Source organism: Pteronotus mesoamericanus, unplaced genomic scaffold (genome assembly GCF_021234165.1).
Source record: "Pteronotus mesoamericanus isolate MK-2021 breed Mesoamerican mustached bat unplaced genomic scaffold, CSHL_Meso_final contig_220, whole genome shotgun sequence".
In the NCBI taxonomy this organism is placed as follows: Eukaryota; Metazoa; Chordata; class Mammalia; order Chiroptera; family Mormoopidae; genus Pteronotus; species Pteronotus mesoamericanus.
The window spans coordinates 2,275,202-2,300,583 of record NW_026555091.1 but is presented as its reverse complement, the minus strand read 5'-3'; the positions used below and the strand labels follow the sequence as shown (position 1 = coordinate 2,300,583).

Genomic DNA, 25,382 nt, shown 5'->3' with positions numbered 1-25,382 from the left:
CCCCAGTTCCAAGGAGCAAACCCCTTGGGCTAAGGTTCCTTCCGACCCTAGATTGCACTTCCCTTACTACTTTGCACCAAAGTTCCTTAACTTCTCTAAGCTTCAATTTCTTCAACTATAAATTAGGAAAAACAACAGTACCCAGACTCACAGAGCACATATAAAGAATGAAATGATGGAGGTAAAGCTTTCAGCCCAGTGCCTGATGCATAGCAAGTCGTCATTAAATAGTAGCTCTTACAAACAGTTAGGGTCAAATTAATTTTTGAATCCCAGCCAGCTCCATAAATGAGTGGCCTTGGGCTATTTATTTCATCTGAGCCTCGGTTATTTTATTACTAAACAATGTCATTTTCCTCACAAAGCTGTTGTGAAAATTTTATGAGTGAATGTGCTTAAAGCACCCAGAACAGTATTTGACCTCAGTACTTGACCTGTAAAAGTTACTGATAAAATGGCGCCTTCAGCACCCTCACCCCGCCTTGCCCCTTTAGGATTAGCTATTCAAAACGCCTTTTGCCGGCCAAGAGAACAGGACTGTGAACGGTCCAGGGCTGTGGTGACTTTCGCTCTGGGTTCGCCGCAGAACATGCTGTTTTTTTTGGCACCAGGAACACATGGAGTAGTGTTCAGGGTGTACAGTAGTGTATACATCGCCTGTGTATTTGCATAAAGTTTCAAAGCACTTTCTTGATATATGCAGTATGACAGCTGCTGTCACAATATATTTGTATAAGTTCTACGCAGATTTCATAAAATAAACTTGCAAATGTTTGTTTTCCTAAGGAGGGGCGTGAGCTGGTGCTGCCGGGTGAGTCACTCGTCTCGCTGTGGAAAGGGACGCAGGCTGGCCCGCCCCCTGGCTGCCTGGCCCCAGGGCCACAAACAGGCTGGCACTCCCCAGGAATGTGTGCGGCAACCCCACAGACAGAGTAGGTCACTGTCTCACCATTCCTTAAAATTAATTTTTCTGTAAAACACAGCATTGATGGGCAATGCCACCACCATCCATCTGAGGTCCAGAGGGAGGGGTGACTTGCAGCAGGCAGAATACAGGCAAACTGTCGCCACCCCAGCTGGCTGTCCGTCTTTGCATTCGAAGGAGTTCGCCAGATGTCAAAGACAATGACAGCTTCTTACGAACACGTGCCAGCATTCACCTGTCTCCTTGCAGAGGCCCTGGAAGAACTGTCTGGATTGGCCGAGTCTTCCCATCCAAACTGTCAAAGTTAATTCACATTCAACTACCTCCTATAGCATTTCCTAAACCAGTTCTCTTGGGAATCCTGTCTCCTCAGAGGGCAAAGGGGGTTCCCTGACACAAGGTGTCTACAAATAAATGAGCAATGTTGTGCTCAACCAAGTCACATAGGTTTCATTATTGCAGGATTTTGCTTATCTTTTAATGCACGTTAATCATATAGGATATGATGTTTCTCAAACTTATTTGACCACGGAACCCTTTTGTTACAGCACATAAATATATTCTGGTGTGATATAATGAACACAATTTGGAAAATGCTAGTCCACTTTCATTTATGACTGTACGTCTGTCCTAAGTATCTACAACTATAGGGTCCTTTGTCTTCGGCATAATTTATTGATGACAATTGTTGGTTAAACAAGTCCTTATATTGAGTAATCAATATCCCTTAATTGAGCAATCAGTTCTGTTCCCCAAATCCTCCCCCCACTGTCTGTAAATACTATACTACAAAATACGCTCTTCAAATGCATTTTTAGGATTATATTTTTATATGTTCCAAAAATCACTCTGACAGAGGTTTTTCATGTTTGTTTAAAGAATACTGTCAATTCAAGCTATCTTTGGATTCACATTCTTTTTTTTTTTTTTCAGGATTATCTTGATTTTTTTTTCAGACTATTTACATATTTTACTATAGGAAAAAAAAAAGAATTCTAAGCCTTTTTCCAGTTAGATGAACCAGGTCACCCTACCGATGCCTAGCATTTCTGGAATATTTCTAAATACCACAGTATGAAAACTCTACCTCCCACATCCCATGAAACAGATCTGGCTACAAATTCCCCAGGCTGATCTGTGGGATGTGGTTTCCCTGTATTTAAACGGGGTGTTTGGAGAATGTGCTGAGGGCTATTTCAGCCCTGTCTTTCTCTTGTCTTCCTTTGCCTCGCAAACATGCCCCTCCATTTTGGGCAGCCTCTTAAAAAATGATACATTGTACACAAATAGAATGGGTACAGGATCCTCAGAAGGCGGCAATGTCAGAAATGAAGATCCAAGAAAAAGGCTTATTTACTGCTGTAGCTCCCTTTGGGTGGGACCTCCTGGGACCACAAGCGAGGCTGTGACAGCCCAGGCTAAGTTAGGCCAAAGGAGCTGCATAAACAGAATAAAGAAAGACAGGAGCTTTGGGGACCAGGCAGGGGCGCCAGGCTGGGAGCAGCCCGAAGGACCAGTGCCCTTCCCCGTGCCCAGTGTTTTAAGAGACAGAGGTCGAAATAGCCCCTCTTTCCCTGATATTGTAATAAATATTAATGCCAACAAAATATCTCTTTTAAAAAGTGTGAGAGATTTGAAGCAGCTTCCCCATTAATCTGTTGTCATTTTTACTTATGACCTTCAAATTCATCAACATGCATATATAATTCTATATCTATAGTCAGGGACTGTGTCTTTTGTTCACCAGTGTATCCCCAGTGTCTAGCAATAAACAAGTACAGCTTTTGTTGATACAATGTAATGATAGACTGTAAGGCCATTGGGTAATCTACCTTCCCTACATGAAGTCCTAACAAGCAGTTTTCATGAGTTTCCACAATTCACATTTCATTGCCCGCATAACAGTCCGCCATGTTGACGATATTCTTTATGATGAACTCATAAACATTCCTCCAAATTCCACTTCTGTCTTAAGATAGGTTTCACACAGCAGCATTTGGGCTAGTCAGCACGCCCCCACGTCCCCAGCCAGCCAGCTGTCCATCGGTCCATAGAAAGGAGTTAGCCAGGTGTAACAGACAGTGACGGCTTGTCCCTAACTGCACACGGCTCCTCTCTTCCCCCTCAGGTGGTAGAGCCGGCAGTTCGTGCCCTCTCCCAGGGGACAATGTACATGTCAGGGGCCTTCAGGTGGGAGTCAGGAAAGACATTTCACAGACATTTCCGGATAAACACACAGGCACCAAGGGACAATGGAAATGCTAAGAAAATTGGGGAGAAAGTGGAAAATGACTTGCTTTATATTTAAACAAGATATGTGGTCCTCATTTTGGCCATATGAGGAAAACAGTTAAATCAGTCATTTTCAAACTCTTTGGTTCAGGAACACTGTACATTCTTAAAAATTATGAAACCTACCAAAGAAGTTTTTGTTTATATGGCTTATATCTATCTATTAATATTTATTGTATTAGAAATTAAAACTGATAAATTTTAAAAACTTGTCCATTGTAAAATAACAAAAATCAATTATGCTAACATAAGTAGCATATTTTTATGATAAATAACTATATAGTTTCCAATTAGCAATAATCGTGCCTTGGATAAACCTCATTGGCTACAATACTGCCACTGTGCAAAGCTATGTACTTTCCAAAAACAAACAAAGAATTAGTGAGAAAAGTGGCACTGTTCTACCTTTTTGCAAATCTCTTTAATGTCTGGCTTAATAGGAAATATGGGGTTTTCTTAATTGTTTCTTTCCACTTATTGCAATGTGTTGTTTTGGATGCAGTATGTAAAGAAAATCCAGCCTTACTTAGATATATAGTTAGAAAATAGAGGCAGATTTTAAGAGCCATTTCAGATAATTATGAATATTCTCCTTTGATACTATACCAAAGGTTGGTTACCATGTGGAATTCAAAACCATATCTTAAGCTTAGGTGGGCGTTTCTCCCGTGCATAATTCTTGCGTCGTTGTGGTCTGACCTTTGGGAAAACACTGATTTAAGCAAATCTTCCCAATGTTGTGTATTCCATTATCAAATATCAAAAAATTACATTAATATCACTTCTTATATCTTCAAAAAGTCTTTAATTCTCAGAAATCTGTCAAGCTCACAGTGGCAAACAGAAGTTTTCCAAAATCCTCATTTTCCCAGAAAAGCTCAGATTACATCACTGGCAACTTAGACTGCCATTCATTTTCTTTAAAGTGATGTGCTCACCTTCTTTCTTGATTTTTGAGAAGATGTCTACCAAATGCCCAAGTCGAAATAATTTGTCTGTCAGTCATTCTTTCAAGTAAAAATGAAATTCTGTGAAAAAAAGGGGTGGGTTCCGTTCACAATTCAAAGAAACTCCTAAGTGTTTTTCCTTTAGACATCCACTGTATTTCAATATTCAGCAAGACTAATTTTTTGCATGCAAGAGTGAGCTTTAATAAAAACATCCTATAGTTTCATCAAGGACATTTTTAAGTAAAGCGGGTTTTTTCTCTGAGAGTACGCGGTTCGGACCAACACAATGGCCACTGCGGCGCCGTGGCTTTGGCCGCGTGGAGCCTCGCACGGGTACTCGCTATTGGTGCAAATGTGAACACAGCCCTGTAAAAGGCAAAGAACATCCTCACACGATGATAAAAGCAGTTTTGAACTCGTGAACGCTCTGAAACAGTCTCAAGGGCTTCTGGGGGTCCAGGCCTTCCCTTGGGGACCACTGACTCAAACACTGACTTTCACATTCTTGAGGCCTACCTCCTGTGAAGTCATCCTTACAACAGGAAAAACAAACCAGAGTAGAGCTGCACGTTTGGGTCACAGAAACGAACTCCACGGTCTCAGGGAAACACTGTACGTCGTCACTTAAACCGGCAAGTTCGCTTGGTGGGCTGCGATGCCGTGCGGGCTGCGGGGCGAAAAGGACCCTCACCACCACCCACGGAGCCCGCCGGGTCTGGGCCATCAAAGCCTGAAAACACCAGTTTTGTTCCAGCAAACCTGTCAAGAATCCCCATTAGTCATTTGCACCCATATATTCAGGTATTCAGTAGAAAAAAAAGACAGCCTTTGTGTCGGTAAGAAGTGAGGTATAAACCTAGAAGGCAAGACTGAGAAAGAGCAGATGCTTCTGTCTCCGGAGTTTGTATTTTTTCCTCTAAAAACATTATCTGTCATCAACTGCAGCTTAAAGGACCAACAAAGTACTTTTATAAATAAACGCAGTGGCCATTTTCATTTTAGGGACTCTGAGTTCTTAACGATCAATCTGATGCGATCGATGTGAAGGCTGTGCCGCTCCGGCTAACCCTCCTCTGATGCACTGTAGGCCGCCTGTCCTCACAAGACGCTCATTGTCTTGAGTAAACCAGGACTTACAATAATCGTGTCCGCTGTGCCGAAGTCAACAACCTGACATTTGTAGCTCCTTGCTTAAATTTTCATCTCAAGGAAGCTGAACAAGAAGTTTCCATAGCCTCCCTCATTTCAAAATTCAAGAGATCCTTGCATAAAGTTGCCCCTCGAAGAAGAAATTAATCCAAGGGAGAACCTGTGATTTATAAAACTGACAGTAATCAAAATGTCTCATTGTCTAACAGGGTCATCTTTTAATTGCCTGGTCCTGTCCCCCCGCCGCGGCCCCAAAGCTCTCCCCCTACACCCGCACTACCACCACAGTTCCCAGACCAGTCAGGGCAAAAGAAAATACGGGGCCAACCAGTCTCATGCCCTCCACCTTCCCAGCTCCCCGGAGGCACTTGATACTGGATCGCGTTTCTTATGAGGCTGGGCCAGGCGGTCAAATTCTAATGTTGAGCCCAAAGTAGGGAATCTGGAATTGTTCCTGAAACTTCAAGTGCTCTTGAGCCTTTATCCTGACCCCTCGGGGTTCTGGGCATGCTCTGCCTTCCCAGGCTCCCTGGAGCAGGATAAGTTAACTGATAAACCCTGATTCAGCTTCCAAGCAAGTGCAGAAGCCTAACAGGTAGGTCAGAAATACCCTGGCCGCTCTATCTCCACAGCTTTTCCTCTTAGGCACTAGCAGCACATGAACACACGCCAGGCTCCCCTACTCACCCCGAATCCATCCACAGACAAACATGCCTCGGACCTGGAAGGGATATTAGTCTCACCCTCCCTCTCACCCCGATTGACTCATGCTTCCAGGCTGGTCGTCTGCCTCAGCTTCCTTTATAACCATTGAACGTTTTCTCAGCCTGACGCCCGGGACCTAGAATCACCTCTGTCTCTGCCCCTGAGCCTCAGGCTGACGGGTAGAAGCGTCCTTCGTGTAGAAGCAGTTCCTAAAGAGGACACCACACTTGTCTCCCTTGATGTGTGAGCACCGTGCCCTCCTGACTCCTGGAAGTAGGTGCCACCCTCCTGGGATCCCTCTAGCTCATCTCAGCCCCTGAGCACTAACCGTGTGCCTGAAGCTGGGCGGTGGAGGTTTTATTACCCAATGCCCAGCCTTCTGCCTGGTTGCACCTTTGACTTTCATAGTCTCCCCTCTGCCTCCTCCCCTGCCAGCTGTCACATCTGGGAGCCTCTGTGCCACATAGACAAACACATATTTAGAAATCAAAGGACATTATAAAGCATTGATTAAAAGGTCAAATTAAAGCTTACGCTTCTGCTGGCAAACCATTTGGGGTGGGGGTGTCTGTGTTTGTTATGTTTCAGGTGAATAAACCACTTTCAATCCTATTTATGAACAGCAGTTACATAATTATATACAATTTGCATGAAGTCTATAGATTCATTTTACCTAGTCATTAAAGCAGGACTCCCGAATCATTGCTTGCAAATTGCTATGTCTTTACAACCTCCTCAATTCTGGAAATCCTGCTTCCCCAACACCTAGGCTCCAGTTTCTCCAAAATCATCCTTGGATGCCTGCATCAGAATCACTGGAGTCGTTTGTGCGAATGCAGGTTGCATAAAAGTGAGGCCTCCCTGCACCTGCTGTATGAGAATCTGAGTGCAGAGCCTGGGATCGCCATGGGTGCTCTCACATTCAAGGTTTGTATTCGTAGTAATAGTACTATTAGTATGTCGCATATCTGGAGAGTAGGCAGTAAAGAGAAGCACATGCAAAAGGGCTAAAATAATCATCAGCCATGATAGGAATTCTATAGGTAGTATTTAAAATCCATGAATCAACAATGAGCAGTACATGTGTTGTATGGAGAAAGACACCAGAAGAAATAACTGAAAGCATGGGAACTGGCCGCTTTGGGGAAAGAATACCAAGTGGGAGGAGCTCTTGATTTTGTTATTAACCTTCAGCACTATTTGACTTTTTCCTTAACCACATATTAATTTAATTACAAGTGAAAATACATTAAAAATAAAGGAACTACTCTATTACTCAGACTTCTAATCTATTCAGGTGAATGTTTCCATCATACTTCTATTCATCTATGGTTATAAAATGGCACAATTTGAAACGAACCCATAGGAATCAAGGATGACTGACTTTTCCATTTTGCTTTACTTTGACAGAAAACAAAATACAAACCAATATATTATTTTAACCCTTAGCTTGGCTGTCTACTCATTAAATAAATAAAAAAATTCCACAGAACCTTCTCTCTTGACAAAAGGTGCAAAAACACTATTAAATTCCTGCATGTGATCAAAAATGGATTCTAAACATAATTAACTTGGACCACTTCAAATTTCCTGTACAATAGCGACCTAATTCCTGGTAAAATGTAACACCATATAGCATAATTCAGTATTCTCTCGAAAGTCGTGTGATTTTGTGTAAAAGGGCCACCCAGGTTCCTTCGGGCCACCGCCCCCCTCTGTGGTTCTCTCCCGCAGTCTGAACTCACTTCACTCACTTCGCAGCCCGAGTTGGCTCAAAGCCCCTCTGATCACATAGCAACCTCTGTGACAGGGGACCGACTGCACTTCCCACGTGACATCCGAGGGGAAGCCCAGAAGGGTGATCAGTCACATCATTACCACAGACAACAACTGTATCTGAGACAGACTCGGGAGCAATGCTGGGACAAGGCAAGGGATGTTTGAGCACTTTGCCAACATGATAGCTCCTTTTCCGCCTCTTCCCTTGCCTTTCTTTTTCTTTTCTTTCTTTTCTTTTCTTTTTTTTTTTTTTTTTTTGGCAAATGTTAAAGGGATTGGTCCACCCAGTCATAACCTTGTTAAGTGAAGCCAGATCTCAATTACCCTTTGCAGGCTCTTTCTTCTTCCAGACTGAGCAGTAGAAAGCTGGCTATAACAAGGGTCCATTCTATGTCCTGCAAAGCTGTAAAAGGTTTTTGAATTAAATACTGAGCTGGAGTTTCCTGATTGAGAAAACTTTCAGAAAGGAGTTCAGATTGTCTCCAATGTTTTGAAGTCTCCACAGCCATAGGGAATTCTTGCGTTTGTCTCCCCTAAGAAGCCACAAGAATGGAGGAAGGAGGTTGCCTTAGCAGCTCTCCTCACTGTCAATTGCTCAAACCTAGCACAAGACAGCAGAAGGCAAAGTATGGGAAATGGTCCCTAGAACTTGGCCCTCATGGACGATGCCCAGTCAAAAGGAGACCAGAATAGTGAGTCCTACTGAAAGGGAAATTTTTCAGTGGCAAGTCTCTAATATTTTCAAAAATGAAAGCAGCTACCTGAGTCATGCAATTTGGAAAGATTCCCTAAAGGACCCAACATTAGATGACAGGAGTTTCTATGTAAGTTGGACAGCTGTCATGAATGCCAAGAAAATTCTAGACGCCATGGCTGACAAGCACCACAGAGCAGAACAATCACCAACATTCTCGAATTCATTGTATTACCTCTTGTCCACCAGTACCCCACCCGAGTCATCATTTTTCAGGAGCAGCAATACTCGACAGGAAAGCAAGTTCCCTGACAGCAGGGACACGTCATTATGTTTCACACTTCTGCGCCGTGTCTAGCACTTGATAAATATTCAGGGGGTGAAAGAAGGAACAGAGGCCTCATGCACAAAGGACAAGAGCAGCTTAGAGAACTTGGCATCTTCTTAGGATAATCATGTCCGCCAGAACAAAGTATCGCTAAGAGACCCGCTGAACATCTTTTATGTTTCTGCATCAATACAACCAGTGAGAAAAGAATAGTAATCGGGTACCTTCAGTAAAACAATAGAAAACGAACGCCAGAATCACAATTGTCCAACGAATTCTTTGAAGGTTTGTGTTGCAGCCAGATGTTGGTTCTGGTCCTGGCTGAGCTGTTTAATTGTTGTGTGAGCAGAAGGATAAATGCTCCCTCTGAAAAGATAGAACCCACCTCCAATGATTATTGGGAAAACTATGCAAAATACCTCACCTAAGCTTTCATTCGCAGGTCCTGGCATAGATAAAATCCCATAAATAAAGCTCTTCCTAGGGTCATGTGTAAAAAATATTGATTTTTATTAAATTTCCATTCATTATGTCAGATTAAAATCTTTTAAACATCTAGAATGTTTACTAGAACATGCTCTTACAAGGTCACACAAGGAAATGAGTATCCCTTCATTAGATAAAAGAAAACTTGATCACAATGACCATTCAGTATTGCTCCAAAATTTGGAGATGAGAGACGTGAATGGTGGCAACACATGTGAAAAAGACAGTCATCCTAAAATGTCTGTCTAAAAGTTTCAAAACATTTAAAAATTGTTCTCACCGTACTTCCCTCAGCTCTGTCCCAATCGAGAGCCTTTTCTTCCTCGAGCTTGCAATTCCACTGCTCTAAGGTTGGGGGAGCCCCTCCCTCCATAGCAAACGTGGGTTCCGATGAAGCAACTGACATGCTGGAATGGAAAGTGCCAGTGAACCCAACCCCTTCTTTATCTTAAACCTCTCTTTGCACACATGCATGACTATAAAATACATGCAAGTGTGGGTGTACACATGTATGTGCATATATATTGATTTTTTTTTTAAAGAAAAGCACTCATTAGAGAGAGATGATTTGATTTTTAATTTTCTGGGGAAATACAGATGCAGTTATGGGGAAGATGCATCTATAAATGGGAAAATGCCACGGAAGGATCCCTGCTGCCTGCAAAGCGTGCTCCTAATTGCCTTCTCTGTCCTCACTTTGCCCGTAACCGACTGCGACTCTTGTCTGATGGGAGTCAGTAGATGTCACCCCAGGAAATAATTCTGGGTAATTCAGTCCAGTGATCCTTCCCCTCAAGTCCATTGTCCAGGTCTGGTCAGGTGCATCACTGCTTAAACCTCCTGGTGGTCCTCTTTGCTCTTGGCATAAAAGTCGGCAAAGAAACCTTCAACCACTTCCATCTACCTCTTGTTTCCACGGTCCACTCCGGCCCTCCCGCACCGCCTCTAGCATGGTTCGCATTTTCTCTGGTCCCTGAGCCTTTGCACCTGCTGTCTGCTTCCCATCCAAATGCTCCTTTCCACTGGCACATCCCCATTTATTGTCCAGATTGCAGTCTGGTTATTACTTCTTCCAGAAAATCTTAAAGAACAGCATCTCCCTGTCTCCCAAGACTACGGTCAGTTCCCCTCCTGCGGTAGCCTCACTGGCACCTTCTGCTAGTCTCTGAGCACCAGTGACTCATGGGCAGAGCCACTGCTAATTGGACTGCTTCGTGCATTTTACGGTCCTTACTATACTGTCCTGTGGTTGCCAGCTGATTTGCTGTCACTCTCCAGTATGGCTCCATGAAGCAGGAACCACGTGGCTCCTACGCACAGCAGCGCCCACAGCATGCGCAGGGGCCCAGCCCATGGCAGAGCTCCACGTAATTGAATCAATGAACAGGTGAGTGGTCCTTGCTCCCTGAACTCCCTCAACTATGAGAAGGATGCATCTGTGCCTGTGACATCACTCCGAGGCGGAGACTAAACTCAGCAACGTCAGGCAGCTTTCCACGAAGGCTGCATGAGCTCACCCTCCAAGGACTTTATTGAGGTTGAGAGTACAAATTATGCAGACCAGAGAGGAGAGACATGTTTTTAATGCCTCTGGGCTCCCAGAGGTAAAATCTGAGTGGGAGAGACTGAGCCCAGAGTCAACCTTGGCTAACAAATAGAGTCCTTGATCTTGTCCCCTGACCAAAGAATGGCTCTCGGTCTGCTAACACGTACAGCTTCCTCCTAATCCCAGCTGCCTGTACCATGTGATTTATGAAAGAACTGAAACCCAAGTCTCCACTGTAGACAAGCTCTTTGGAAGCTGAAGAAGGGGAGTGACATTCTTTTTCTCCAAAGCTATATGCTAGACACCGTGATGCAATCCTGGGAGCCACTCATTTCCAAAACAAGACCTCGATTCCCCAAAGATCGACATCTTCCAGGGAGCCACTAAATCGGTTACAGAGCAGATCATCCATGGTGAGGGGGGAGCTTTTGCTCCTCAGTCCTCTGCAAACCTGCATTTCCTTGTCCCATCCTGAGCACTGACAAGTGGGTCAGGCACCAGGGGTTTTCCTGTGGCAAAATGACGTTTTCACCCGTCTGACCCCTCTGTGAATCAAACGTAATTTTCAATTTCAGCATGAGACAGGCATAAAACCATATCATGTTTTCTTTCTTTCTTTCTTTCTTTCTTTCTTTCTTTCTTTCTTTCTTTCTTTCTTTCTTTCTTTCTTTTTCAGGTTTTGTTTTGTGATTTTTACCTCCTGGGAATTTGTCTTTCATCTTCCAGATTTACAGGGGAAAAGCAAGACAAGTTCCCAGGAGACACTGCTCCGCAGCAAGGTTCCTCCGGAGCACGGACCGTCTCAGGAAGTGCTTGTGATGAAGTCGCAGCGGAGCTGCATCAAAAGGGTCAGAAGCGTGAGGCACAGAACAAGTGTGAGCCACATTTAGACTGGAAATGAAACAAGGCACACGTCTGGGCGTCTGGTTGCATCCCAAAATTTTTGCGAGGTGTGCAGAATTTCGCCAGGGCCCTTCGAAGGTGACAGTTAAGATTCGTACACACGCTTTCTGAATAAAGGTCTGGAGGTTATAAAACAGAGCCATCTGTGCTAAAGGTGAGCTTTCCTTTTATATTTTAGGGCGTAGAGGTGTGGAGGAGCGGAAGGAGCATATTTCCATTTGGTTGCTAAGAGAGGAAACGTTCCCTTATATTCCCAGGTCTCTTCTTTGAAGTCAACCTATTTTTCTACAGCTGATAATTAGAACCTTCAAACCAGTATGTTCTCTGTGTTTTTCCTAGCAAGGAAGGTGGAATGGCAAACTGGATGTGGTTGGTGACTTTGAACTCCATAAATGCAGCTCCGGCTACAGGCCACAGGCCACAGACAGCGGTTTTGGACACTGGCAGTGACAAGACAAGTAGTGGCTGTTAAGCCAAACTGAGATAAATGTACCCCTTGCTCAATACCTATTCATAAAACTCAACTACTGGCTTTTGATGACAAGCTGAAACGTCTTTGGTAGAGGCTCCCCGGAGGAGAGCCAGGATCTCCCAGGATAGAGGTTACAGAGTCAGAAACAACAAGAAGAGAGTTAGACACGCAGGCCTCCAGGCTGATCGCGAGTTGGCTCGCCCTTTTGCCCAGTGGTTCTCGGAGCCCCATCAGCAGCCCCAGCATCACCTGAAACGCGTTGAAATGCACATTCCCAGGCTCGCCCCAGACTTACTGTATCTGCACCTCTGAGGGCGAGGCCCAGCCGTCTGGTTTTTAACAAGCACTTCAGAAGGTTCAAGTTTGCAAGTTACTGCTTCACTCCATGGTTTTCAAATCTGGCTAATGGCTAGCATCACAGGGCAGCATTTAAAAGCGTTCTGATTCTAAGAGCCACCTCCTCCGTACTGAACTGGAATTTCCCCAAGTGCACATGATCGGCCTGCGATATGAGACCACTGACTAACTCACCAGACTCAGTCAGTGGGGGACTTCAGTGGAGCAGCTGCCGCATGTGCCGCGGGGACACTGACTATCTTCCAATTCCAGCTCCACCCGGTCTCAGGAAAGCCTCTCACATCCCTTCTGGGTTTAATATCAAATTGTCTTCTGCTTTAAAATTAAGTTGGTTTCTGTCACTGATAATAGAACAATAGCAACAGTGACTAACGGCAACATTCTACCTGAAAATCCTGAATTTGCAAGAAATATACATTAAGTGACGAACTGCCCATTGCTCCTTCCCGCCCCCCCCCCGCCCCCACAATGGCTTTTCCGTGGCTTTTCCTGGACGCATGGGTTCGGCAGGAGAGTTGCAAGGTGGCCCGAGGCTCTGTGAGAGGTAAAAGCAGCTCGGATAAAAACTGGAGCAGTGAGAACAACAGAGGACAATGCAGCATGAAGAAGATGACATCTATCTCAGGTGAGGTGACAAAGAAGACCCTACCACTTTAAAGAAATGCAAGTCTCGGTTCAGATCCAGATGAATTTCACCCCAGGAACTAAGAGAAATTGCAGACATGATCTTAAACTGCAGTCAGTAATCAGAGAAATTACGGAGGGCTCACTTGTGAAAGAAAAGGGAAAGCTGATTTTTGCAAATTTCAGACCAAGGCATTTAACAATTCACTTGAGAAATTTTTTAGGCATTGCATTAAACAGGTTTGAACATTCAAGAAAGAAAGTAAAGTGATTATGATCTTGTGCCGTGATTATTTAAGAACCAATCACAGAGAAAAACCCTTCCAGGTCTGTTTTATGTAGTCACTGGGGATCAAAGGCTATTTGAGCCACACTGTCTCTTTATTTCAGTAAGGTTATTGGCAAACATCCCATTATTTTCCCGGGAAAGGATAAAAAAAAATGTGAGATGAATGATAAATGCCACCCAAACATAAGTTTTCATTGGTGCAATAAATATGATCAGGGAATAGATTATGATCCTGACTGAGGTTTCTTTAAAAACCTTAAAAGTTTACAGTGTTCTCATTTTTCCTGTCTTCTTCTCTTTTGGCTAACTCCGTAATGTCATAGCTGAGTGAGACTCCCGAGCCATTATTCCCAAAATGCCTCTATTCCTGCTAATAGGAACATGTGTTATTTCCCAGGAGCACTGCTCCTGAGGGGGAGCAGCACCCCAGTTCTCTCTGCTTCAGCCACACTGGCCTGCGGGGAGCAGGGGCTAGCGGCCCCAGACTCCGAGAACATGCCCCCTGCTCAGCCCCTCAGGGTGAGAGCGCTCCATCTTCCACAGAAGCCCCTTCTGGTCAGAATGATCAGATGACAGAGAAAACCCAGTATGACACTAATCAGTCACCTTTTTCATGTGCTCAACCGTAAAGGGATGGTGCAGCTCCCCTCTTAGGATTAACCAAACTTTCCTGTGATTCTGCTCTTTGCGTCTCACTAAAGGGACATCGGTAGTTAGTGCCATCACAGCAGCGACGACGGCTGGAGTGTCTGTATCCACCGGTGCTTACAGGCACCGGGCCCCCGAGCATCCTTCGCTCCCCTCCCTCGCTCCCCTCCCCCCCCCCCCCCGTCTATGAGTCAGTCTCTCGGAGGCCTGGGTCCGCTTCACCCATCACAGCAGTCTGAACAGACATGGCTCGCACGCCTCTTGCTATGCACTAGGCGCTCTCCTAAACACTTGAACAAACCATTTCATTTTTGTCCCACACAGAAGTATTAATATCATTGCCCTACCGTACAGATGAGGAAATGAAGGCACGGAGTGGTTAGGTAACGTGTCCAAAGTCACACAGCTAATCGCTGGAGAAGTTTGGATTCAAACCCAGGTAGGCTGACTCCGGAGTCCAGTTTTCTTAACGTGGGTGCTGCATATGCTTTTTCTTTGCTTCTGTATAGGTGTTCCCAAGCCCAGGGGAATTTCAATGCACGTTTAGCGGACCTTTCCGAGTACGGAGTGCGAAATGAGAGGCTCGCTACGAGGGAGGGGGTGCGGGGGAGGGGGGATCACGGAGGCACTGTTGCTTTCTCTTTCCCCGGGGAGCGGGGAGGGGACGCCACAGGGGCTGGAAGCACTGCTACTACTGGCGAGAAAGCAAACACACTTGGGAGCATCCTTCAAAAAAGAGGAAAATGCTGAAAATATGCCAATAAGCTAAAATGAATGCGTGAAAACCAATCATTTGATACCTATTCTCGCTAACGTAAGATGTGTAAAATATACAAAGATTCTCTCTGTTGCGCTGATTTGACTGCTTCACGTAGTGAACATATAAGCTACAAAGGCTATGGAGGTTCACCTACAACCTGAAATCCCCCACATCGTTTTCCTATTAGACCTTAGGCTGACCAACCGAGGGGCCTCACACGGGGTGTTTTCAGGGCCTGAGCCCCCCAGATGGGAGGAAACTCCAGACTGCACACTGCTGGCCTGGCGCGGTGCGTACAGGGTGGCCGGGAGGCCCCACAGATGAGAGGAGATGCGTGTGCTGCTTTGGCCCACGTTCACCGCATCCCAATGATGCCTCCGAGGGAAACTGAGATGGGACATGGGGCCGCCTCGCACGCGTTCACAGAGCACAGCACAGCACACCTCGTTTCAAGGATATGCCTCTTCACTATGCCCTCCAAATATGAATGCCATCCTGGGCACCGCAGGGACCTCCCAACTGCTGCCGCTCGGGGTCAACAGCGAGTGCGGCGCCTCATCCCTGACCTCTCTGTCACCACCTTTGAAAACACTGGGACTCTTTCAAAATGTTCCCTCTTGGCTTTGGTCTCTCTTGTTTCTTCAATTGTACTTGCCTTTCTCATTTCCTCACCATCAGAAAAGGGGGGGAACCCCCTACAGTATGCCTTTTTGTATAGACGCTCTAATCCCCCGTTGGTTTAACCTATGAGCTTGTTCATTCATGCCTTCCATTGACCACGTGTGCAGCGAGCACTCGCATTCATCAGACACTCTCCTCGTCCTCCTGTGCTGGGGGCCGTGCTCACGGCCAGCACCCTCACGGGGCTAGTGAAGTCATCAGACAACAGACTCCAGAATGACCCCAACAGACCACAACAGCATTCAGTGGCATGAACAGAGCGGGAAAGGAGAGGGAGCCACAGGAAACCTTTCAGTGTTTTAAACAGATCAGATTTTCATTTTTAAAAGTGAATTGTATGAAAAACAAAGCTCTGCAGTTTGGCTGTGGGCAATGACTATCAACAGCTGCTATAAATCTCAGAGGAAAGGGTGAAAAACTTTAAAAAGGACAGATCGGACTAATGACCCACAGTTCAAATCCACAGTTTGAACTTACCCTCACAAAAATACGTACAACCAGATGTTAGGTGGCCCCTGATGGAAGTTCATGACACCAACTGTAACGTGCTCTTCTAAGATAACCAAACCTATGACTGATCCACCCTCTAGATATAACTACCAGTTTCCAAGGGACAGAAGAACATGCTAAATGACACAATGGAGATGCCATCAGACAACCTGGAAACTGGGAAATAATAGTGTACAAAAAATGTGATTTCTTCAACAAATAAATGATAAAAACAAGGGGGAAATTTGCAATTAACAGAAACTTAAGAGAGTGAATCAACTCTAATATATGAACCTTGTCTAAATACAAACCAATCACACACACACAAAAAAATGAGAGACAAATTTAAAGACTGACTGAACACTTACTGACATTATAGGATTATCGGTAGCTTTTTAAAGATATGGTAATGTATTCATGGTTATGTCTTTTAAAAGAGTGCTTCTCTTTTAAAAATATGTACTCAAATATTTACGGATAAAATAATACTATTCTACTTTTGTATACACAAATTTCCCATAACAAAAGTTTTGAAAAAGAATGTAGTATTTTGGTAATATTGCACAACTTTAAATTTACTTTAAAAAAACCATTGATTGTACACGGAACCAAGTGAAGTATCTGGTATATAAATTACATTTCAGTTCTATAGAGTTGTTCTTTAGAATGTAAAATAAGAGATCTATTAAACCTTAAGCCTATTAAAACTTTAAGAATGATAAAATAAAAATAGTCAAAGTAAGGAGACTACTCAGGGAGCCTTCACGAGAGATCGACAGAGAGGTGATACAGCTGAAATTGGACAGAGGCAGGGAGGGTGGGGAGGAATACATTTAGGAAATATTCATGGCACAAACTCTACAAGACCTGGTGGATGGAGGGCGGGGGGAGAAGGAGGTGCAGAGTACTGTTCCTGGGTGTCTGGTTTTCAAGTGGACAAAGAGTTGTGTACTTGCTGAGCCAGGGAACTGTGAGAAGCAAAACTGGTTGGGAATGACCAGAAGTTCGGTTTTGGTACCTGTGGAACAACACGCAGCCATGAGCAGGAGCCCCAGATATAGCATCCGCATGCCATTTTTCTGCGTGCGATTTTCAGGTCGTTGGTTCCTTTTTAGCAACCTCTGCCTGTTGTGGAGCCAGGGCTTCCAGGCTGAGGCATGTGGGGATTCCAGAAGTCTGACAACTGCCAACAAATGGCAACAAAAGATGCTGTGCTTTCAAAAAGCTGGAGCTGGTAATTATTCAAAAACAAAGTTTATAAACAATAGAATGCTAAATTTTTTAATATTTATTCCATTTGAGATCATCTTTAAAAGCATAGCTTAACCCAATTAGATTTATTGATAATCGATATCTTTGACTGTCCTCCTATCAGTCTTTTCTAAGCTTGTTGTTCATACTTCTTGGATCATTTCAGTTGGTTGTGATTGTTGTTCTATGAAGTTTTATCAGTATAACTTGGCGTTGGTATATTTTATTTGTTAGTGTATTGTCAACATTTTCTTTGATTTGTTTTTCTCCAGGGTTTCACATGGTGGTTCCTTCTCATCTCACAAGAGTATCCCCTAGAGAAGGGGTGTGGAAAGGAAAGTGTCTGGTTTCCTGTAGGTGCAGTGCATCAGGTAGTGGAATGGCGAAGAGGAATCACAGAACATTGACAGTTGAAAGAGAGGAAAATTAAATATGTCGCAAGCAGAAAATTAAGTCCCTGTCCTTCACTAAAATCACTTTGCCTGTGATCAATACCAGCTTCTTCTGGATACCAGCCTAGATTTCTGCCCATCTCAATTTTCAGAGTCCTTGAGAGTATATTCTTGGATATTTTGGTGGGTGCTTTTTAGGAGAAATCAGAAGAGGCTGCATTGAGGACGACCATGGAAATGAGATTTTGAAGCTAAAAGCCCACGTAGGAAATCAAACGAAAAGGAGAGGCATCCAGTCTCCTCTGAACTTTCAGCCTCAGTGATTTTTTTAGCCCACAGAAGTTTCCTATTCCCAGTCTTCCTTTGTACAACATCTCTGTACAGAGTTTGTATTGGAAAACTGATTTTCCTTGCTTCCCCCTCATTAAGTTTCTATGCCCCTTACCAATTTCATCCTAATAATTTGCAGATTTCATTTGGCTTCATTTATTCCCATTGTTGCTATTTCCAGGCCCTCCCAATTGCTGCATGACATTCAACTCTGGATGCATTCTTGGGGTTTTTCCTTTCAATTAAATGCTTCCAGAAACAAAATTTCGGAAAATGGGTTCACCCTAGCTGACTCAGATCTGAAAGCTTTTCCAAAGAGATTTTACAGGGAAAATATTGCTGGCTTTAAACCTCAAACACGGAGCGCTGGCCTGCTATTTGAATTTGGCTTTCATTTTTCATATCACCAGCAATGTAAAAACCCCAGCAAAGGAGTAGTCTTTTCTAAGAAGGGCCTGGATCTCTGGAATGTGCTTGTTTTCCTTATCCAATGCAATTTCAAGGTATAGTATACACTGGCTTTTCTTGCCCTGACCCACTGAAATCAGCAAAGCCCTTATTTATATTCAGGTTTATAAGGTTTTCCTTTCATGGAAATTTTTACTCGTCTTCCATACAGAGTGGTATGAGGATGAGACAGCTCAGTTGTATTGTGAAACTTTGCATAAGCAAAGCATGCTCTTTATTTCCTGTCAATGATTCCTTCAGAGGTAGCCAAACAAGTTTCTAATAAATTCTTAAAGGTATAGCCTCATTCCTGGTCCCTGTTACTCCAAGTGTAGTCCTGGGACCAAGTGCTTGTTAGAAATGCAGAATCGCGGGCTTCACCCCAGACCGACTGGGTCAGAATCTGCATTTTAACAAGAGCGTCAGATGAGCCATATGCACATTCAAGTCTGAGAAGCAGCGGGATGGCAGGTGTTGCCGTTGCTGCTGATCTGTGGACTAAGTCTCTTAGGACGCCAGAATCTAGAGAATGAAAGAGGAAAAAGCCCAGTTGTACTGTAGCCGACAGGTGACCAGTCTGGCTCTCCAGGGACAGGAGAAACACACCAGGCTGTCCCACGAGGGGGAGAACTTGGGGGAAGGGGCTTTGGAGGTCAGTAGAAGAAAAAGCAGTTCTGGGGGAGGAGAATAATGTGGCATTTTATACACACGTATCTGCACACACACGCATGGTATGTACGTATGCTCACGTGTGTATGTATATTATAATTTCTCAATTTCATAACAGTCTTGTAAGGTGTATATTTTCAGCCTTTCTATAAAGGAGAAAACTGAGATTCATTGAGTTTAAGTAGCTTACCTGGAAACCAAACACAAAGTCAAAAGTGTATATAAATTGAAAGCTAGATTTGGTCAATTCCAAAGCAATTCTCAAAAAAATTGCTTTCATTTTACCATCTTCCCAGAATCTAAGACAGGCATATTAGAAGTGGTTAAATTAAGCTCTTTATTTTTTAATGATAACCTTACTAGAACCAGTACCTGGATAAAGAGAAACATAAGACCAAAAAAATAAAAAATCATGTTCTCAAAAAATGCCATGGATTCCTACTATAAGTCGAGGAGATTTTTTTAACCTAAAATTATACTTCAGTAAAAGAGATTCTTCTTAAATTCAAGTATTCACAAATCTCTCTTATTAAGAAGACATTTTCTAAATTACTTCATTCTGAACATCAAATTACTGTTTAAGTAAGACCCATTAGCCTGACTGCATGCCAATCAATACTAGCTGACAGAGGTCACCAAAAGAAATCAGTAGAAAAGAAAAGAAGTTTAACAAGGATATGGTAATTACCCCTGGAGCAAAAGTTCACATTTAAGAAGTATAGAATATTATCCTAAACAAAACTCCACAAGATCACATTAAAAAACAGTATAGCATGTAGTTACATGGTGAAACTCAACTCATGAATATAACCCTAGAGATGAGGGAACAAACCAATGTCTCTAATGTCGTGTCAGTGGGGACTTGTGACAACATCATGCACAGACTTTAAGTACTGGATCTCAGACAACTGAAAGAGAGGTGAAGACAGTTTACTCTGGAAAAGCACAATATGATGCAGAGAGTAACCCTATTGACGTCAAAGATCCTGATGGAGCTGCATGCAGTCAGTTTGAATAGAATTATTTTATGGGCCCTGGCTGGTGTGGCTCAGTGGACTGAGTGCTGAACTGTGAACCAAAGCGTTGCCGGTTCAATTCCCAGTCAGGGCACACATTTGGGTTGTGGGTCAGGTCCTCAGTATGGGGTGCTCAAAACACAACCACACACTGATGCTTCTCTCCCTCTTTTTTTCCTTTCTTTCCCCTCTTTCTAAAAATAAATAAATAAAATCTTTTAAAAATTGTTTTATGGAATGCGATACTAGAAGAGCTATGTTCCTTAAACAACATTTTATAAAACAAATGATTTTAAATATGTAGTATAACTAAATCCATAAATTAAACATTAAAAGTACACTTTTGACTAGCCCATCTAAACTTCCAAAAATATGCTTATCTAAGTTTACCAAAAAGTTTTTCTGTAGAATTTTCTCAATGAGAAAATGGAGGGTAACCTTCTTAATACCATGACATGTATGAGTATTCCTAATACTCAGGAAACAAACCAAATTAAACACCACATGAGAGATGTAACAGTGAACCATGCGCAAAATGCATGGAGGGAAAGGAGCGAGTAAGTGGGGTGCCCGGGGAAGGCTTCACAAGTGGTGACATCTAAGCTCGCTTTCAAAGGCGAATAGAAGAGGAAGAGAAGGGAAAGACTGCACATATCAAACACCACGTGTCCTGAGTCACGGAGGTGAGAAGATAACGGCGTGCTTGAAGGAACACGTGGTTTGTAAGATGTTGGGGAAGGGGACCACACAAAAACATTTGCATCTGGAAGTAATTAGTTACCCTGCTCGGACCCCAGAAGAAGAGAGGCAGGAACATGTATCTTATCAGAAGTACCTGGAAGGTCGCTTTCCTTTTAAGATTGCCTTATTTCAACAAAAGTGCTTGTCATCCATGTTGCTGCTCTCAGGTCCAAGAAACTAGTCAACTTAGAATCTCAGTATAAGCTTAGAGCTACAGGCAAAGTGATGCTCTAGAAGAAAAAATGTTTGGGGAATGTTTACTTTTTTAGAAACAAATCCTAAAACTAGCTAAACAGACCCAAAAAAGTAGATATGGAAATGTTAGCGTTAGTTTAGGGTAGCTTTTCCTTCGCATCTTTCTCGTCCTAATCCCAGGATGCTCCCTCCCTCCCTGACAGGCAGCCAGAGAAAATGCCCCATCTTTTCCACCATTCACGGACTTGATGTGAGGAAGCACACTTTTCAGCCACAGGAGACTCTTTGACACTTTATATTTTATTATATGAAGTACTAATCATTTTTAAATGGATAGTAATAATGTCACTAAATGCCCAAGTCTACTACTCACATTTGGAGATGGGCATTAAGGTTAAAACACTCATTTTGCACGCAGTCACCAAGGTGGCCCTTACTAAAACAAATGGGGAGTCTTTTCCGAAAGTGAACCGCCCCCGCATTTACGAATAGAGCGCCTTCATCAAGCACAGTTTGGGTAGTTTTACAAGAGCGACTTCCTCTCTTTTTTCAATCATTAAGTATTCAGAAAGAACAGATTCTAATCTCAGAGCATTTGATAACAAACCTATTCGAGAATTCTGCTTTACTACATTATTTTTAGCCCTAATAAAATAGGGTTGGATGAGTATTTCCTTAACATGATGCTATAGCAACCCCGAAAAACAGCCTCATGGGCGATAAACACCGGGATGTTGCCATTCAAGTTGGGAACAAGAAACACATCTACTCACATGGTTGTCAAGGTGCCAAGTCAGCAATTGTGCAATTCAAACATATACACACCCAACAGAGAAAGTAAAATAATTGTCGTCAGATGATATGTTGATTTATATAGAAGGTCCAGATATGACTCCAAATAACATATAAACTGGATGCTCTTTAGACTGTTTTTAAAAATGATATCATAAAAAATTATGGAAAATTATACACTGATAAGTGACATAATATTAAGATAAAACAATCAGAATAATAAGAAAAAGTAACTGGGAAGAATTATTTTTTTAATCTCAGAGTAGGAAAGGCCTTTGTCATAGTGACACAGACTCCAGAAGCCAATGAATAAAAGCTATATGAATTTAACTACATAGAAATAATAATATTCTGCATGAAAAATACACAGAATCAACAACGAAAAATTGGGAAAGGTAACACACATCACAGACTTAGGGCCAGTTTCTTCCGTATAAAAGGCCTTGGAAATCAACACCAACAAACCAGTAGAGAAATAAACAAAAAACCCTTCATAGCATGAAAATAAGTATGGCTCCAGTATCATACTTCATCAATTCTAAGTTGGTCCTATTTTAACATTTCTAAAATCTGGGTGGATATTATAATCATTGTTTTTTTTAAATTTGTTGTATTGCAGTACATAAGAAGGTATTCAATTGTCTTCATAGTGAGAGAACTCAAATTAAAAATGCAATGAAATAATATTTTTTACTAATCATATTGACAAAATAAAACAATAAAAATACTGCAATGGCAAGGTCCAGGCCAACAGGCACCCCCACACACTGTAAATGGAGGGGAGAATCATGGCAACCTTCATGGTGAGCAGTTTGGCAGGACCCATAAACAATTAAAATGCATGTGCCCTTCGATCCAATAGCTCTAGTTCAAGGAATTTATTCTAAAGAAATATCTTCACTTGTGTGAAATGAAATAGGTCCAAATATATTTTAATTACACCAGTGTTTATAAAAACAAAATACCAGAAAGAATATATACTTATGTACATAAGTAAATTACCCTATACCCATGAGTAAATTATCTTATATCTATAAATGGAATAACATAAAGCCATTAAAATAATGAGATAACTATTTAATACCTTGACTGGGAACAATATATGAGATATATAATTAAATTTAAAAAGCAACACAGAACATAGTATATATTTGTAAAAATAATAGGCATGTGTAAATAGATATACATGTGTTTATGGCTGTAAATGCATAGACTGTGTGTGAGGGATACATGGTAACCCAGCAACTGGGGTTACCTCCAGGGAAAACTAAGCTACCAAGAGGCAGGGTGGGTAGGAGACTGTTTTCATCACCTATCACCTTGTACCTTAGGAACATACGTGTGTGTGTGTGTGAAATCTACTCAAAAGAAATACAATTAAAATTAACACTGTAATACAATGTGCCTAAAGATTCTAACCCCTTAAGAGCAGGGCACAGAAAGGATTGAGAATCACTAATACAAATCCCTCATTTCATAGATGAGACAATTCATCTATGATTAAGCAACTTGCCCGGGGTCACTAGATTACCTCAACGCCCTTTCCAATGCTAAGGCTCTGTGGTTTTATTTTTATTTCTATTAAGCAATACAGTGAATTGGATAGGGGAGGGCAAGGTTTAACAGCTGGTCGCTGAATTCTAACTTAACCCAGGAAAAAATTCTCCTACTAATTCCGTCAGGAAGGTGCCTTGGCAGAGAGGGGCTGGTCCACTCTCAAACAGGTAGATGAGCCTGGATGTGCTCCTCAGCTCTCCCTCATTCCAGCCTGCTCTCTACTTCCAGAATAAAGGAACAATCAGAAAACATGGACTGATTGCTTTGTTCTCTGTGCCAGTTTGCACTAGAGGGCAAACTCTGACCACCAAATTCATGAACCTCTCTCCAAGCGCATCCCCAAAAAGAAGGGAGAAATTACAATGTACAGGTGTCCAAGAACGGAAACATGGCTATTGGCTATTTGCATAGGCCCTGCTTTCTGGTTTTACCATTATTCCTCCTCGTTTCCTTGGCAAACAAGAGTTTAGTAAGGTGTCTCCTTCCCACCCAAACCTAGCCAAGGATGCATGATGATTTTAGGGGTTCACTCACATACTGTAAACCCTAACCCTTAATTAAGAAAACAAACTAAAATCTCTCTCAGAATTTAAAAACAACACATGTCACCTATATTTCCTAAGGTTTTTAAAGTGAAATTAGCATGTGTATATTTTTTGAAATGGGGTAGACTATAATGATTACTTTAGAAAAAACTATTTTTATTTAGATCACACTTTTTTGGCCATTATCCTAATTGTTATAGTAGTTTGTCTAAATAAGGAAAAAAAGGTGGAATTCAAACTCTGTGTTTTCTAACTTCATTGCAGAAAAATTAGCATTTAGTACAACATCTAGAGTTGTTAAGCATGCAGGGAAACACGCCTTTACATATACTAGTGGCCCAAGTGTGAATCGAGAGTTTTTGTGGAATGCAAATTGGCAAAGTATAACAAAAAGTAAGAATATTAATACCTTTGAACCCAGAAAAATATATTTCTAAAAATGTATTATCTTAGGGAAAGACTTAAGGACCCAAGGAAAGAGTTAACCTCAAGGATGTTCCTACTGCATTTAAATAAAATGAATTCATGAAATGAAATACAACAGTAACATAGGGTGATTCTGGAGTGCTCCTAACTTCCAGAATAATAGCGTAAGGACTTCTGAAAATTTACTCTTCCATTAAGCATATGGTAATTAAACAACACACTCCTAAAACCACTAAGTCAAAGAGGAAAGAAGAAAGATTTAGAAAAAACTTTCAGGGCAATAAAATGAAAAACACAATACATCAAAACTTATGGGATGCAACCACAGCAGTGCATGGAGGAAAATTTATGCCTCTAAAAACCAGTATTAAAAAAAGATGAAAAATCTCAAATAACCTAATCTTTCATCTTAAGAAATTAAAAAGAGGAGCAATAAAATCTAAAACAGTCAGGAAAAAAAGAAAATAATAAAGACTAGAATGAAAACAAATAAAACAGAGAATAGAAAAATAGAAGAATTCAATGAAACCAAGAGTAGGTTCTATAAAAAGCTCAACAAAATTGACAATCCATTAACTAGACCGAACAGGAGAGAAAAAGAGAAGACTCAAATTACTGAACTCAAGAATGGAAGTGGGAACATTGCTACTAACCTTACAGAAATGTAAAAGGTTGTAAGAGAGCACTATAAATAGCTGTGTGCCAACTCACTAAATGATCTACGTGAAATGGAAATTCCTAGACATTCACATCCTCCTGAATCTGACTCAAGAATGAAAAATCTAAATAGGCCTGTAACAAGTTTAAAAAATTAAATTAGCAATCATAAAACTCCCCCCCCCCCCCCACCCCTCACACACACAAAGTCCAGGCCAAGAGGCCTTCACTGCTGAATTCCACCAAATGTTTCAAGAGGAATTAAAACAAATCCTTCTTAAAGCTTT

The 25,382-nt window shown here is 42.2% G+C and overlaps 1 protein-coding gene and 1 non-coding gene across 3 annotated transcripts in view; both read right to left on the bottom strand.

Moving 5' to 3' along the window:
• BMPER (BMP binding endothelial regulator) overlaps window positions 1-25,382 on the bottom strand; it is a 215,849-nt gene that overhangs the window by 111,268 nt on the left and 79,199 nt on the right. The gene's annotated exons all lie outside the window — the stretch shown is intronic.
• Window positions 3,430-3,568, bottom strand: LOC129068947 (U4 spliceosomal RNA). The gene has a single exon (XR_008528971.1). It is a non-coding gene; the product is annotated as a U4 spliceosomal RNA (small nuclear RNA).